This window comes from Podarcis filfolensis (assembly GCF_964270895.1).
Source record: "Podarcis filfolensis genome assembly, chromosome: 1".
In the NCBI taxonomy this organism is placed as follows: domain Eukaryota; kingdom Metazoa; phylum Chordata; class Lepidosauria; order Squamata; family Lacertidae; genus Podarcis; species Podarcis filfolensis.
The window spans coordinates 31,075,042-31,088,427 of NC_139604.1; the positions used below are offsets into that span (position 1 = coordinate 31,075,042).

The 13,386-nt window shown below is 41.0% G+C and overlaps 1 protein-coding gene across 10 annotated transcripts in view; it reads left to right on the forward strand.

The window, feature by feature from the left end:
- The first annotated feature begins 8,071 nt into the window (after positions 1 to 8,071).
- BAZ2B (bromodomain adjacent to zinc finger domain 2B) overlaps positions 8,072 to 13,386 on the forward strand; it is a 182,405-nt gene continuing 177,090 nt past the window's right edge. For 4 of the 10 annotated variants that reach the window (XM_083578332.1, XM_083578317.1, XM_083578337.1 and 1 more), the window contains exon 1: positions 8,533 to 8,928. The gene's annotated coding sequence lies outside the window, so the exon portion shown is untranslated. Of the gene's footprint in view, positions 8,319 to 8,445; positions 8,929 to 9,855; positions 9,882 to 13,386 lie in introns of those variants that run through there. The other 6 variants (XM_083578316.1, XM_083578323.1, XM_083578336.1 and 3 more) reach the window with 5 other exon arrangements.

A 13,386-nucleotide genomic window follows, 5' to 3' on the forward strand; every position in this document is an offset into this window, starting at 1 on the left:
TAAGAAATATGAATGTGAACAACCGCACAATCCTACATGTCTACAGTGGTACCTCTGGTTAAGTACTTAATTCGTTCCGGAGGTCCATTCTTAACCTGAAACTGTTCTTAACCTGAAGCACCACTTCAGCTAATGGGGCCTCCTGCTGCCGCTGCACCGCCGGAGCATGATTTCTGTTCTCATCCTGAAGCAAAGTTCTTAACCTGAAGCACTATTTCTGGGTTAGCAGAGTCTGTAACCTGAAGCGTATGTAACCTAAAGCGTATGTAACCCGAGGTACCACTGTACTCAGTTGCATTGAGTTCAGTGGAGCCTAATACCAACTAAGTAATACATTCTCACTTGTGGGGAGAGGTGTTTTCTTGCTGAGCGCCTTCAAAAGCTTGCTGCAATTGCTATAGAGAAGATAATTATACAAATAAAAGGTACAATTTTGCATGTTATATAGAATCTTTCACAATGTAACCAAAAACTAAAACACTCAGCTTGGACGTAATTCTAAGGATGAGCAGACATAGTGAACTGTAAGCTCACACGCTCCCTTCTACTCTTCCCTTGTATGTGAGAAAAGGAGATTAGAGATCTAGTTTGTGGCAAGCTGTAATTTTGCTGTTTTATCCAGATGTGGTGAACTATGGTTTGCAGAAAGTTAGATGAAAGCTTGCCATAGTTAGATGAAATTACAAACTATGGTTAGCCACCACAGGGGAACGGAAAGCGTACAGTCCCTAGATGGGCTCAAAATCTTCCATTATTTACTCTTCCACCAATCTGATCAATTCTACTGAGGGGGGAAAAATACTGCTCCTATTCGCCTCCTCATATCCCTCTTTGCTGACTTGCGTGTCTACCATACAGTATTGGCAAAATAAGTCTATAGGGGCTTCTTATCAGTGAGGAGTTATGCTGCAGCAGTAGGAAGCTGACAACAGAGGAGTCATGGGTTCAGGCAGGATGAATGGGAGAGAACAGATTGCTTGCCCCGATTAGTAAAAGCTCCATTTTAAATCTGAAATCAAACCATTAATTGGTCAATCACATCAGTTAATTAATTTATGCTTTTAGCCCTACTATGTAGTAATTAAAAAAAGTCTGTGGGATTTCCTCCAAGAACACAGTTATTAATCCCAGTGACCCAGCTAAACTTCTGCTAGCTTAATTGTATTTGTCTAATCTAATCCCCCAGTAGTTTTAACTGTATACAGTATTGTTTTCACTTCCAATACTAAACGACTGTGTGCACTAACAATAATACAGATAGAGAAAAGTTCACTCCCTTGATACCATTTGAGTTTTCAGTGCCTTCTAAGGCTATTGATTGAAAGGTATTGGTGTTGTAACAGCCATGTGGTCCAGGGAGCTTCTGATGTGTGATTCCTTGTAGTCTTCGCAATATTTCCATGTAGGTCCCATATGATTCTGTCTCATCCCCATCTTTGACAACACAACTATATGATGTTGCCAGACCTCTGGATATTAATGCACCATTTCAACCGTCACCTCCCTATTTACCCTCTTTTGTTTCCCATTGGCTTCTCTAATCTTAGTTCTTACTCCAAGTATTACGATTACTGAGATTGGATGAGGACGAATTGATTGAAATTGAATCTGACTGAGCTGGGCAGTAAGGGAAAAGACATAGGGTTTCTCATAATCCATTGCCTCCACCAAGCTCTGCTCTTATGTTAAAAACGTCACTGTGGTGTGTCTGATAGAGATGAGAGAAGTATATATAAGATGGTTGTCCATCCTGATGCCTGATCCTCAAAAAGTGGGGGGAGAAATCACAGGCACACGATCTCTCAGAGATCAGAACATCCATTACTTCCCCCATTACTGTATCAACTGGACTACTCCTACATGTGTTGTTGTTGTTTTAAACGTATGACTTGGGGGTTTGTCCTGGTCACCTGTGTTTATATCTCAGGAAGGCCAACAGTACTTGGATCTCCAGGTAACTGGAGTGACCTGGAAATGTTTTCAGCAATTCCAGTGATTAAGAAGGCTGCAGTCCTTCCTGTCTTATGTGCCCCTGCAATAATTGCACGTGTTTGTGTACCTTCATGGCTGGAAACTGTGATATGTTGACCATTCTTGGTGGCTGTTTGGAATTTTAATCTGGTAAAGGATTCAACAGTATCCTCTTGGCAAAATGCGGAAGATATGATGGTACACTTGAAATGTTGTATATCAAAACAACAGTCTTCTTACCAAGTTAAATCTGTGTTGTAACAAACTCAGTATTTAAACCACATTTCAGTGATGCTCCTCTCTCTCACCCCAAGCGAGCCCCTCTGTTTCTACTGAGACTGCTGTGTGTACACGGTTATGTGATGATCAAGGGCACCTATGGGTTAGTGTCTGTGTCATCGCTAGTAATACAATCTGGTTTATGCAGGAGCAAGAATGTATAAACCTTACCTTCACATTTTCTCCACTGTGTACTGGATTCCTTCTCCATATTAGCACAAGCATTGTCTCAGTTTGCAATGTACTGGCTGACGATGAGAGCAGTGTAGACAACTGAGGATGGAGCAGGGAATAAACTAGCATTGGAGTGTATCAGAGGTGGATCCAATTCATGCAACAGTACCCCTACAAACCTCTTAGTCTCCCCGCAAATATGGAAGACCATTTATGAGAACTAACTCTCTCCAGTAGGATTTCTTTCAGGTTGATTTCTAGCAGAGTAATTAGAATTCTTCAGAGCAGGCAAGTCACAGTGATCAACGACAGATCAATCTAGCTGCAAAGCTATTAAAGTTGTGTTTTATGCGGTTATTTAAAGTGCATTTTGTTTTTAAGTATTCACCAGCTTTCTGTCCTCCTGTACTCTTTGATTATGCTTAAATGAAGTAGCTTCTCATTCATTTGACTACTCTAGGGTGACATCATAAAACAGGGTGTGTAACAGCATAAAGGCAGCAGGAGTACTTAGACATGTTAAACTGTATAAATAGCCCTCAGAGAATGATAGCATAAGCTCTTCTGTGCCAACAAGTATCTGCGATAAGAATAAACCTCTTAAACCCAGAGTAAATTTTCTGAGCACGAAGGTTATGCTTTTAACAGCTTTCCACTGAGGTATCACTTTTAAGCATAATGTTTTAAAGCATAGATTGCACACCATAATTGAATGAAATATTTAGCTTTTTAATAAATCAACTTCAATGCTTCTTCTTTCTTTTTTATTAATAGCATGTACTTCATGCTAACGGCTTCCATCTTTTACTAGACGCATAGTCCTTGCGGGAGTGGGGGTAGCTTTTGCTGTGTACGTAAGATGAATTCTGATAGCTGATTCATAGATGATATGATGTGGCCAGCTCCCTCACCTCCATTGCAGCCACGTAATTGCTCACATGAATAAATGTAACGGTATACATAGAAAATGTGCTTGATTTCATAGGGCGTGCACCTTAGGCCTCATAATATTTGGTAGCTGGGTTCCTGACTCTAGTGAACTATACTCAGATGGTTTCAAACTATGGTCCAAGAAACCCCAGGGTTCCTTGGACGTTTAGAGGTTTTTCACTGAGAATATAAGTAATATAAGTATGGTTTTCCCAGTAGTGATGTATGGAAGTTAAAGCTGGACCATAAAGAAGGCTGATCGCTGAAGAATTGATGCTTTTGAATTATAGTGCTGGAGGAGACTCTTGAGAGTCCCATGGACTGCAAGAAGATCAAACCTATCCATTCTTAAGGAAATCAGCCCTGAGTGCTCACTGGAAGGACAGATCGTGAAGCTGAGGCTCCAATACTTTGGCCACCCCAAGAGAAGAGAAGACTCTCTGGAAAAGACCCTGATGTTGGGAAAGATGGAGGGCACAAGGAGAAGGGGACGACAGAGGACGAGATGGTTGGATAGTGTTCTCGAAGCTACCAGCATGAGTTTGACCAAACTGCGGGAGGCAGTGGAAGACAGAAGTGCCTGGCGTGATCTGTTCCATGGGGTCACGAAGAGTCGGACATGACTAAACAACAACAAATAAGTAATGGCAGGCGTGTTTCTCTGAAAGACATTACTGATTTCCTGTAGTCCAGTTGGTGGGCAGCAGTGTGGGTGTTTTCCAGGGAACAATTCAAGCAAGGCAGTGCTCAGATTCAGCAAGCTTGGCTGGTGCCCCAGATGAATGGGTTGTTCACTCTAGGTCATATCCCAGAACTATCTTAAATAAGTTGGGGTTCTGTGGCAGTTTCACATCCACACCATACATTCAAAACATTTTAGCAGCCATGGTTCCTGCAAGAAATCTTGGGGAGTGTAGTTTGGTAAGGGTGCTGGGAACGGTATCCCTGTGAGGGGTCTCCTAACCATTTTCAGCATCCTTAACAAACTTTAGGTGAAGCCATGACTGTTAAAGTGGCGTAAGAGTGCTTTAAATGTACAGCATGGATGTGAACAGCACACAAACTATTGTTGTTGTTGTTGTTGTTGTTGTTGTTGTTGTTTAGTCATTTAGTCGTGTCTGACTCTTCGTGACCCCATGGACCAGAGCACGCCAGGCTCTTCTGTCTTCCACTGCCTCCCGCAGTTTGGTCAAACTCATGCTGGTAGCTTCGAGAACACTGTCCAACCATCTCGTCCTCTGTCGTCCCCTTCTCCTTGTGCCCTCAATCTTTCCCAACATCAGGCTCTTTTCCAGGGAGTCTTCTCTTCTCATGAGGTGGTCAAAGTATTGGAGCCTCAGCTTCACGATCTGTCCTTCCAGTGAGCACTCAGGGCTGATTTCCTGAAGAATGGATAGGTTTGATCTTCTTGCAGTCCATGGGACTCTCAAGAGTCTCCTCCAGCACCATAGTTGGGGGGGGAATTCCTTAGGGGAAGAAACATTGAAAACATCCAATGCTGCTGTTCTACTTGTAGAACAGCTTTTGATCTGGTGGAGGGAGGTACCCACTAGCAAAAGAGGAAGGAAGGCAACTGTCTCTAATGTCCCTTCCTGCTGCAGCTCCCTACCCTACCTTCCATACTGTTCTGGAGGTTTCCCCAACATCGGGAAAGAGATTTCTGGGATGCACAGGGAGAGCGGGAAGAATGGGAGAACTCTTACATTAACATTCACTTCACCAGATTAAAAACTGTAATGCAGCCAGGGTATGTGTTAATTTCACCCATATATATGTAGTCCAATATACTGAGTTAAGGTAACTTTGCAATACCTGGTCTATATAAACTATAGGTAACTTTGCAAGACTCTCATAATTGCAGCTGTCTTTTTCAAGTTATTTCCATACAATTGGTAACCCTTCTAAAGACTGCAGTAAATTGATAGAAGAACTGTCAGATTTCCTAGACAAGCAAGAAAAGGAAGGAAAAAGTTCAAGTGATTACTCCTGTACATTACTGCTATATTTGCTGGACTTTTTAAGAGTAATGCTTGCACAGTAAATTGAAAAAGAATGTAAATAATTTTTAAAATTGATTCATCATATTGTTATTGTATAAATGCAATGCTTGCTTTTAAAGCTGAAAACCACAGGTGACTATAAATATTTTTGATGTCATACTTGCTCATCCCAAATGCACCAACTTGCTTATTCCAAATGAATCAACAGTATTCAGTTATTTGGATTTCTGCTAATTAAGAATATGATAAACATTTTCATATAAGTGAAATATTTATGTGTATATTTCTTTGCAGTAGTGATTGAAACAAACAAACAAACAAAAACAGCTACCATTTATCTTAAAGGAATACCATTTGATTTGGACTACAAACACCATTAACGGATCTTGCTATATTTTAAAATGCTAATTGAAGCCAAAATCAATAGATTGCTTTCCAGTGAATTGAGACAGGTATCGTCTGAATTCTCTAATGATCCACAGGAAAAATTATTGTAAAAAATTTATTTGTAAAATAAAAGCATGGGAGGGACCAAGATGCTCTGAATATAATGTAGTTGTCAGAGATGCGTAGGATAGATGGAGGTTGTCAGTTGTATATATGGTTATCAGTAATTGCATCAATCTTATATATCTAGATGAATGGACATATTGTTCCACAGGCTGTCCTGACAATGCTTCTATCACATCATCTTTTTTGATATGGCACAGGGGCAGCAGTTTGTATGCCTTATTATTCTATGAATTTATCTGCCAGCAAAGCAACTTTTAGGACTGCACCCTAAAAGTGTTAGTATATATCTCTTTAACATGTGATGACTTCTTTTAACTACACTTGTAGATGTGCTCCTTAGTAATATTTCTAAACTAACTGACTTTAACTTGTCCCAGTATGATAAGCATAAATCAGAAAGTTGTAATGGTGTTGATTTTTAAGTATCTGCACAACACCAGTACAATTCACTGCGTGGATTATTTAAATGCATTGTTTATTTTTTGTGGATTTTAAAATCTTGCTATCTTTTGAGAGATAATACTGTCCTTCCAATAAAATTTATGAGCGTCTGATGGGTATCATTCTGGGTGAAATGTCTAATTGGGTATATTCATAGCTATATTCTTATGCCACATTTTTCTCCAAGAATATTATTAGTAAATTTTGAGGTTATGGAACTACTGACCCAATCAAACATGTACAGAGCTTGGCCTCTGAGTTAATTAAATATGGGTTAATAATATATTATAAGGAAATCATTGTCCTTATTACAGTTATTAGGTAGTTAGTCAAATTATAGCTTCAAAGGAATGCAGAGCATGAAGAACTCAGGATTAAATTATGCATTTGAACCTTAGGCCAGCTTTTACTGTTGAGACAGTTTGCTGCTAAGAGAAATTGTGTGTCATTGAAATTAAATGCTTTTCTGGGGATGGAAGGTTCCAGTTTTTTAATGAAATTACTGAGTGTGGTGTAGTGAAATGATTAAAATCTGTATTCCGGGAATGTGGCTGTGAAAAAAAATCAATAAATGCTAGCACAATTTTGCTGCTGAACGTGAGTCCTAGGAATAAAATAAACTAGTACCAATATTACAATTAAAATCATAGCTCCATTAACTGATTTTTCATCAGCCTGTCAGGACATAATTTCTACTAAATTTTTTGGAATACATTTTCCTGTGTAATGAGAAGCTTTTCAGATATCCTTGTTAGACAGGCAGTGTTTTCTGCCCTTCCCCCCCAGTGTTCCTGCATTGCAATCATTGTGCTTGCACTTATTATGTTACAAATGACCGAGGTAAGGCTGACATTCTCATTGCATGCAAAAAAGACCTAGTCTGCCAAGCTCTCCCCCCCCTCCTAATGAAGCAGCTTTGTGAAATCTCTCCATGTGCTAATACTAATGAAGATCCTCCAGCACAATTAAAATCACAGCCAGTGCCTGGAAGAGGAAACACAAAACAATAGTATCTCTCTACATGTGCATATTATTTTGATGTTCCAACCAGCTTTTGTTCAGATCTAATGTTAAAAACCTTCACATTTTAAATGGCCCTTGACAGTGCAAAGCATCGTCAGCAACTTACATGCTCCAGTTTCAGAGTGCAAGAAAACATCCTCTTGCGCGCGCACACACACACGTTCTATTTCTAGTCAAAGTATGTTCTTGGCTGTATTTTTAGGCCCTTAATTTTATAGATTACAGGAAGCAATTCTTTGTTTGCAGTGTACTTTAACCCTGACTGAGCTTGACTTTTATGCCATGAGAGGAGAAAATGACATGAGTAGTAAACTATTGACTCAGTGGAGTGCCATGTGTTTTGTCAAAGAAATATTTAAGAGTTTGAATTTATTACAGTGGGCACATTCCAGTATACTGCAATGGCTCAGGCATATATTTTTTTTCCAGGAAGGTCAGTAGAAGAACTCTTATGATCTCAAGCCTACGTAATTCATTTCCCTCATATCAGTGGTGTCTTATTTCAAAGAAAGTGGATCAGAGCTTTAAACCTTTGTCTTAAAGCAACTGAATAATAAAAATCCCACATTGTTGTTGTTGTTATTGTTATTGATTTAGTTGTAATTTTATCTCCATTGCATTAAAAAATTATGGATGGGGGTTATTTGGTAGGTTTACTGCCATTCCACAAGCCCTCCCTTTTCTGCTTCTTGGAGGAATTCTGTGTAGCTGGGGTGGCTTGCACACTCCCTACACCAAATGGAGTTAACCCAGTCCCTCCCTGCCTCTTTTACACGGGAAACCCTTTCCCGAAATCTTCACTTTTTTTTTTAAAGTGATCATTTAACAGCGGGGCTAAGCTAATGGATTTACCTTCCAGCCCCAAACGATGCACACTTGCAGGAGCCCCTGGTTTTAAAGCAAAAACAAAGCAACCAAGCTCAACTTTTCTTACAACTTGAGGGGGACACTTGCTCACTAAAAGAACTGAAGGTGAACTTCGAAGAAGTAAGAATCACGCCTTTGGTTCCCTTGCAGCTTTTTTTTGTTTTGTTTCTGCTTTTGAGGGAGGGGGGGAAGCGTTGGTGGTGCGCGGGGGGGGGGGAGAGAAGGAATCTGACCAGTCATTTCTTACTGAGGCTGAAATGAGAGAAACCATTCTCTCTCTCTGTTTTACACCCCCCCTTCTTTAACAGCAACTTTCATTGTTAGAAAGAGAGGAGCCGAGTTGGTTGACGTCACTTTTGGTTGGTGAAGGCTTCGCCTGGAAGTGAAGCTGAATAAACCTTGAGAAGAGAATCTGCTTCAAGCTGCTGCCGCTCTAAGGAACTAAAGCAGAGACAGACAGAGAGAGAGAGAAGGAGAGAGGAGGCACACGCGCGCGCGCACACACACGCACACACATAGAGAGAGGGTTACACTATCATGAATCCTCCTAGTTAGATCTCCTAGCCTCTTTCTTCATTCCCTTCTTCAGGCTGTTTGGGGGAAGACAGCGTCCCCATCACCCAGATAACGCGCATCCATCTCCTCCTGAACTCCACCCCACCCCACACACACAAAAAAGAGGTGTGTGCATGTACAGGGGGCCCCAAGATCTCTCTTCCAAACTGTAAAGGTGAGTTAGAATCGATTTCGGGGAAGCGGAGTGTGCGGTGTTGCCGGCGTGCGGGCTGGGGGGGGTGGGGAAGGCAGAGAAATTGCTTTAAGGTGGAAGTCTGAATTATGGTTGTCGGGTTGCTCTTGCTGGTACTGCAAGCCGAGGGGGTGGTGGGGTAGGGAGGGGAAAGGGGGGGGGGAGAGAGTGGGGATGTAAAGGAGACCATGGGGCGGGGGAGGGTATGGGGGGGGGAGAGAGAATCCTGGCTCTCCTCGGAGTGTCTTGCGGCGGCTCCCCAAAACATCTCTTTGTTGCCGGGCTTGACGCGTTCCTGCATCGAAGGGACGTGTGTGGGTTTTTTTTTAAAGCCTGTGCGTAATGTATTAATGACTATTATTAGCCCCGGCGCGTCCGTAATAGTACGGCGGCGAGGAGGAGGAGGTCCAAGTCTGGAAAGTGAAACTGACCTTGTGCACTCGGGACAAGGAGGGGCGGGTGGGCTGGCACAGGCGTGCGGGGCTGGGTGGAAATCGCAGCTCTCCTCCGCGGGGCAGAGAGGTCCCCGTGCCAGGCGCTTCCCGCACTACGCCTCTCTCTCCGGCGCCCTTCAACTTTTTATTTCTCTCTCTCTCTCTCCCCCCCCCCCAGTAGCTGGGCAGAAAGTCTCGGGGTTATCCCAAGGCTGGCTCCGGGCATGCAGGCGACCTCTTTCACAAATCGGACCGCTTTTGTGTCTTCCTTGGCTACCCTTTCCCCACCCCACCCCTTCCCTCTCGGATCTTTCTCCCTGGCTTCCTTCAGTCGCCTCGGGCATGACAGCCAAGGAGACCTGGACCCTAGTGCGGTCGCCCTCCTCCTCCTCCCCTTCGCTCCTTTACTTGCCCCATCCCTTATGCCTCCCCCTGCCGGTCGCTCGGAGCCAGGAGAGGGTTTGCCCCATAGTGGATGGGAGGGGGCGTGAAAGCAGGAAAGTAAGAGACCCCTCTCGCCTTTCTCCTCCCCACCTCTCGGATCCCACAGTAAACTCCCCCCGCCTCGCTCCTTTCATTTCTCCACCCTCTTATTTGCCTCCCTGTTTTTATTTTTATTTTTTAAAAAATGTTCCACTGCCCCAAACTCCGCTTTTTTTATTTGGGAAAAGCGCGGAGGGAAGGAGGGCGAGGAAGCCAAGGGGGGACCCTCGCCTGGGCTCCTCTCGGCGCTTTGCTGCTTTCTTTTCCCTCCCTCTCTCTTCCTCGTCCCCCTTTCTCTTTTGTGTGTGTTGCTTCCTTATAAAGCCAGAGAAGCAGCTGCAGCCCTTGGCCGAGTTGTTGAAATTTATCCCTTTGTGTATATTACAATATCCTCCATTTTTCTGCCCTCTAAACAACAAGCCTTTCGCCATCTTGGGCATTAAAAAAAAAAAAAAGATTCCAAGTCTTGTGTATGTATGTATATGTGTATGTGTCTCCCTCTTTGAAAAGGGTGAAATCCTTCACGTCCTGTTGGATAAGGCACAAAGTTTAGGGAATCTAACAGGGTACAGACGGTGACGTCATGTGAAGTTTTTAAAGGGACCCCACCTCCAACGGGGTGTGTGTGTGTATGTTTGTGTTTGTTGCTTCTCTAAAGGTTTCTGGTCGAACAAGTTTTAAGCTGTATTGAAGAGGGAGTGTCTAATTTTAGCTTATTAAAACGTGCAGGAGGGATTGGCATGAGAGGACTAGCCTGTGTATTTTTGCTTAACAGGTGGAGAAATATCTGGATTTATGTATATTGTAGGCTTTAATTTCTTTCACAGTTTGACCTTTCACTTGTTCACATGCAAAAAAATTCTTTTAACTGCCGGGGCATGTCATGTTATTATTATTATTATTTAAAAAACCTATCATATGATATGGTAGTTCACTGATGGATAAATATTAAATTGCTTTGCAAGTGACTCTCTATCATTGCCAAACGCAAGAGATGATGACATTCCTTTTAGAAACCTTGCCTGCATAGCTGATGGCAAAGAGAGTAGCTAACACTTTCCTGCAACCCCAAAATAAATTCCAAAAATTGTAGGTCTTTTTCATTTTATTTTAACCTGCACACTCTTTGTGAATTTAGAAAATTCTAGAGGGACAGGACCTGTAGATACTGCCTGCACTGTAGATAGTGTCCCACATGCTGTTGTCTGGGGCTTTCAAAATGCAGTTAGTATGCTAAGTTCCAAATTACTAACTAGAAAAAAAAATCAAATTACCTCTGGCTATAAGCTCTTATTGTCTCCAGTTTTGAATAGAGAAGCAACAAAAAGTATTGTGCTTTTAATTTACCTCTCCTCAACAGATACTCTTTTGATTTTATAAAAAAAAGTTATCTTGATCACAGGGCAAAACTTAATGAAACTCTGAATAGTGCATAAATAATTGGATATTTGAACAGAATTCTACTTTTCCATTCTGCCTCCTGTATTTGTTTTGTTTTTCTTTCCACCTATTTACACTTGCACTAACAACATGAAACTCCCTGTGTTTAATTTGCATTCCCTTTGTCTTCATAGTGGGGGGGGGCACACCATTGACTACAATTAGCATGGAAACTAATATGAACATTTTTAGAACATCAAGATGTTCCTTTCTTCAGTACACTAAAAACTGAATGACAGATTTAGCATATTTTTATGCTTGAGTAGGAAATGTGCCTTCATGTTTACAAAAGTAAACAATTTACCTTAGTGTGTTATTTTCATTTTCTTTTTTTAAAAAAGGAGTCACTTTAGAAAGCCTTGCTGAATTGAAAGGCTGCCAGTTATGTGAATCTTAGATGGAAGAAAATGTTGAAATAGTTAAAAGCACATAGAACAGATGGCTTTAAATTATACATGCAACAAAGGCCTGGAAGATTTGGCAGATTATAAACGGTGAGCAACAGAAGATAAGCAGTTTAAGAAAATGGTAGTTAAGTACATTTGATACCCACACCTATTGTAAACTGTGTGCACATTTTAGTCACAATGCCGCATAATCAATATAGCATGAAATATCACAAAAACCGTAGTGTAGCTGAAAGCATTTTCTGTATTGGATGTGTGTGGTGGGGGTGGGAAGCTTAAATATTTAAGAGGTATGTTTCAGATTTAAGATTATTTCACACAATGTAAGTAAGGAAGAAGCTTTTTTAATGTCTTGGATCTTGCTGATTTTGAAATAATAGCATCTAAAATAAGATACATGCATGTGGTTTTGTGAATCTAAGTGATGGTAGGGGGCTTAAGGATTTTGGCAATCTGAATATTTTTTTTATTGTTGTAATTTTTGTTCAATTGATAAATAAATATATCTGTGAACAGTATTACTCTTGGACCACAGGGTTATAATACTAATATTTATCTATTAGCGAAATCAAATAAATATCTGAACTGCTTGCATGTGTATATTTCAAGAAAGTGATGCTAACTTTTAAAGTTCAGGCTTAGTATAATAGTTTGTATTGTGAAATGGTTAAAATCAGTGTTTGCTAATATTGCGTGTATGTGTGTTTGTGTTTCTGTCTATATGTGTCTGATAGAGAGAAAAAGAGAAATGTGAATAATAGTTGGGGAACATAGTTGGAGTTAAAAGGATATTTATACATAAACAAAATAGTGTACCTTCTAGTTGTCTATGGGTTTATAGTAAGATAAGACCTGCCACACAAATTGATAGTTTGCGAGTCTTCCCCCCCTTTCCTTTCCTTGCAAGACACTTATTAAACATTCAAATAAAAGGGTAATGAAAGCCTTGGATTTCTGGTTGCCTTTACCCTTTTTTCATTTCTTTGTTTGCATGTTTATTATAGAACTGCAGTGTAAAGGAGCAGATGTTTTGCCAAACATCCTGATGTGTTGCTTTTTCTTAGGGGAGTGCGTAACTGTTCCTTCTGATGCATCGACTTGACAGCTGGTTGATTTCATGGAGCTGCTAAGAAGCCATTAGTGGTGTCATTGAATTGAAACAGAACAGTCACTCCCAGCTTGAACTGCAATTGTTAATGTCTTTGTTGCTACTTTTGTGTTCCTACACAAGATGCAGAATACCACAGTTGCAGGAAAGTTCATGCTTTCTTTCTGATCTTCCTAAATGAGTGAAACGATGTGCTGGTGTTTGATTGCATATAGATTCTAAATATTAGCCTAGATCAAGAACTAGGATGACTAGGATTTGTTCCCAGGAAATTTCAGAAATAAAAAAAAATAAAATTTATGACAAATAACGTGATAGGGTCAAAGCATCCTTAGAATCAGTGTCATGCTCCTTCTCAGCCAGTAGTTTGTTGTTAAAATAGGCTCCTTCTCGTGCTGCTCTTTATTTTCAAGGGTGAATTCCAGCTTTAAAAGTAATTATCACAACCCAGCACACACTTACAGATCTTGCATGTGGTAGGCTGCATCTTGATCCAGTGTGATCTCGATCTGTAGAGATTTTTGGTTTTCAAAACTGGAATAGGGGTTGAATAATGTTTAACTTTATT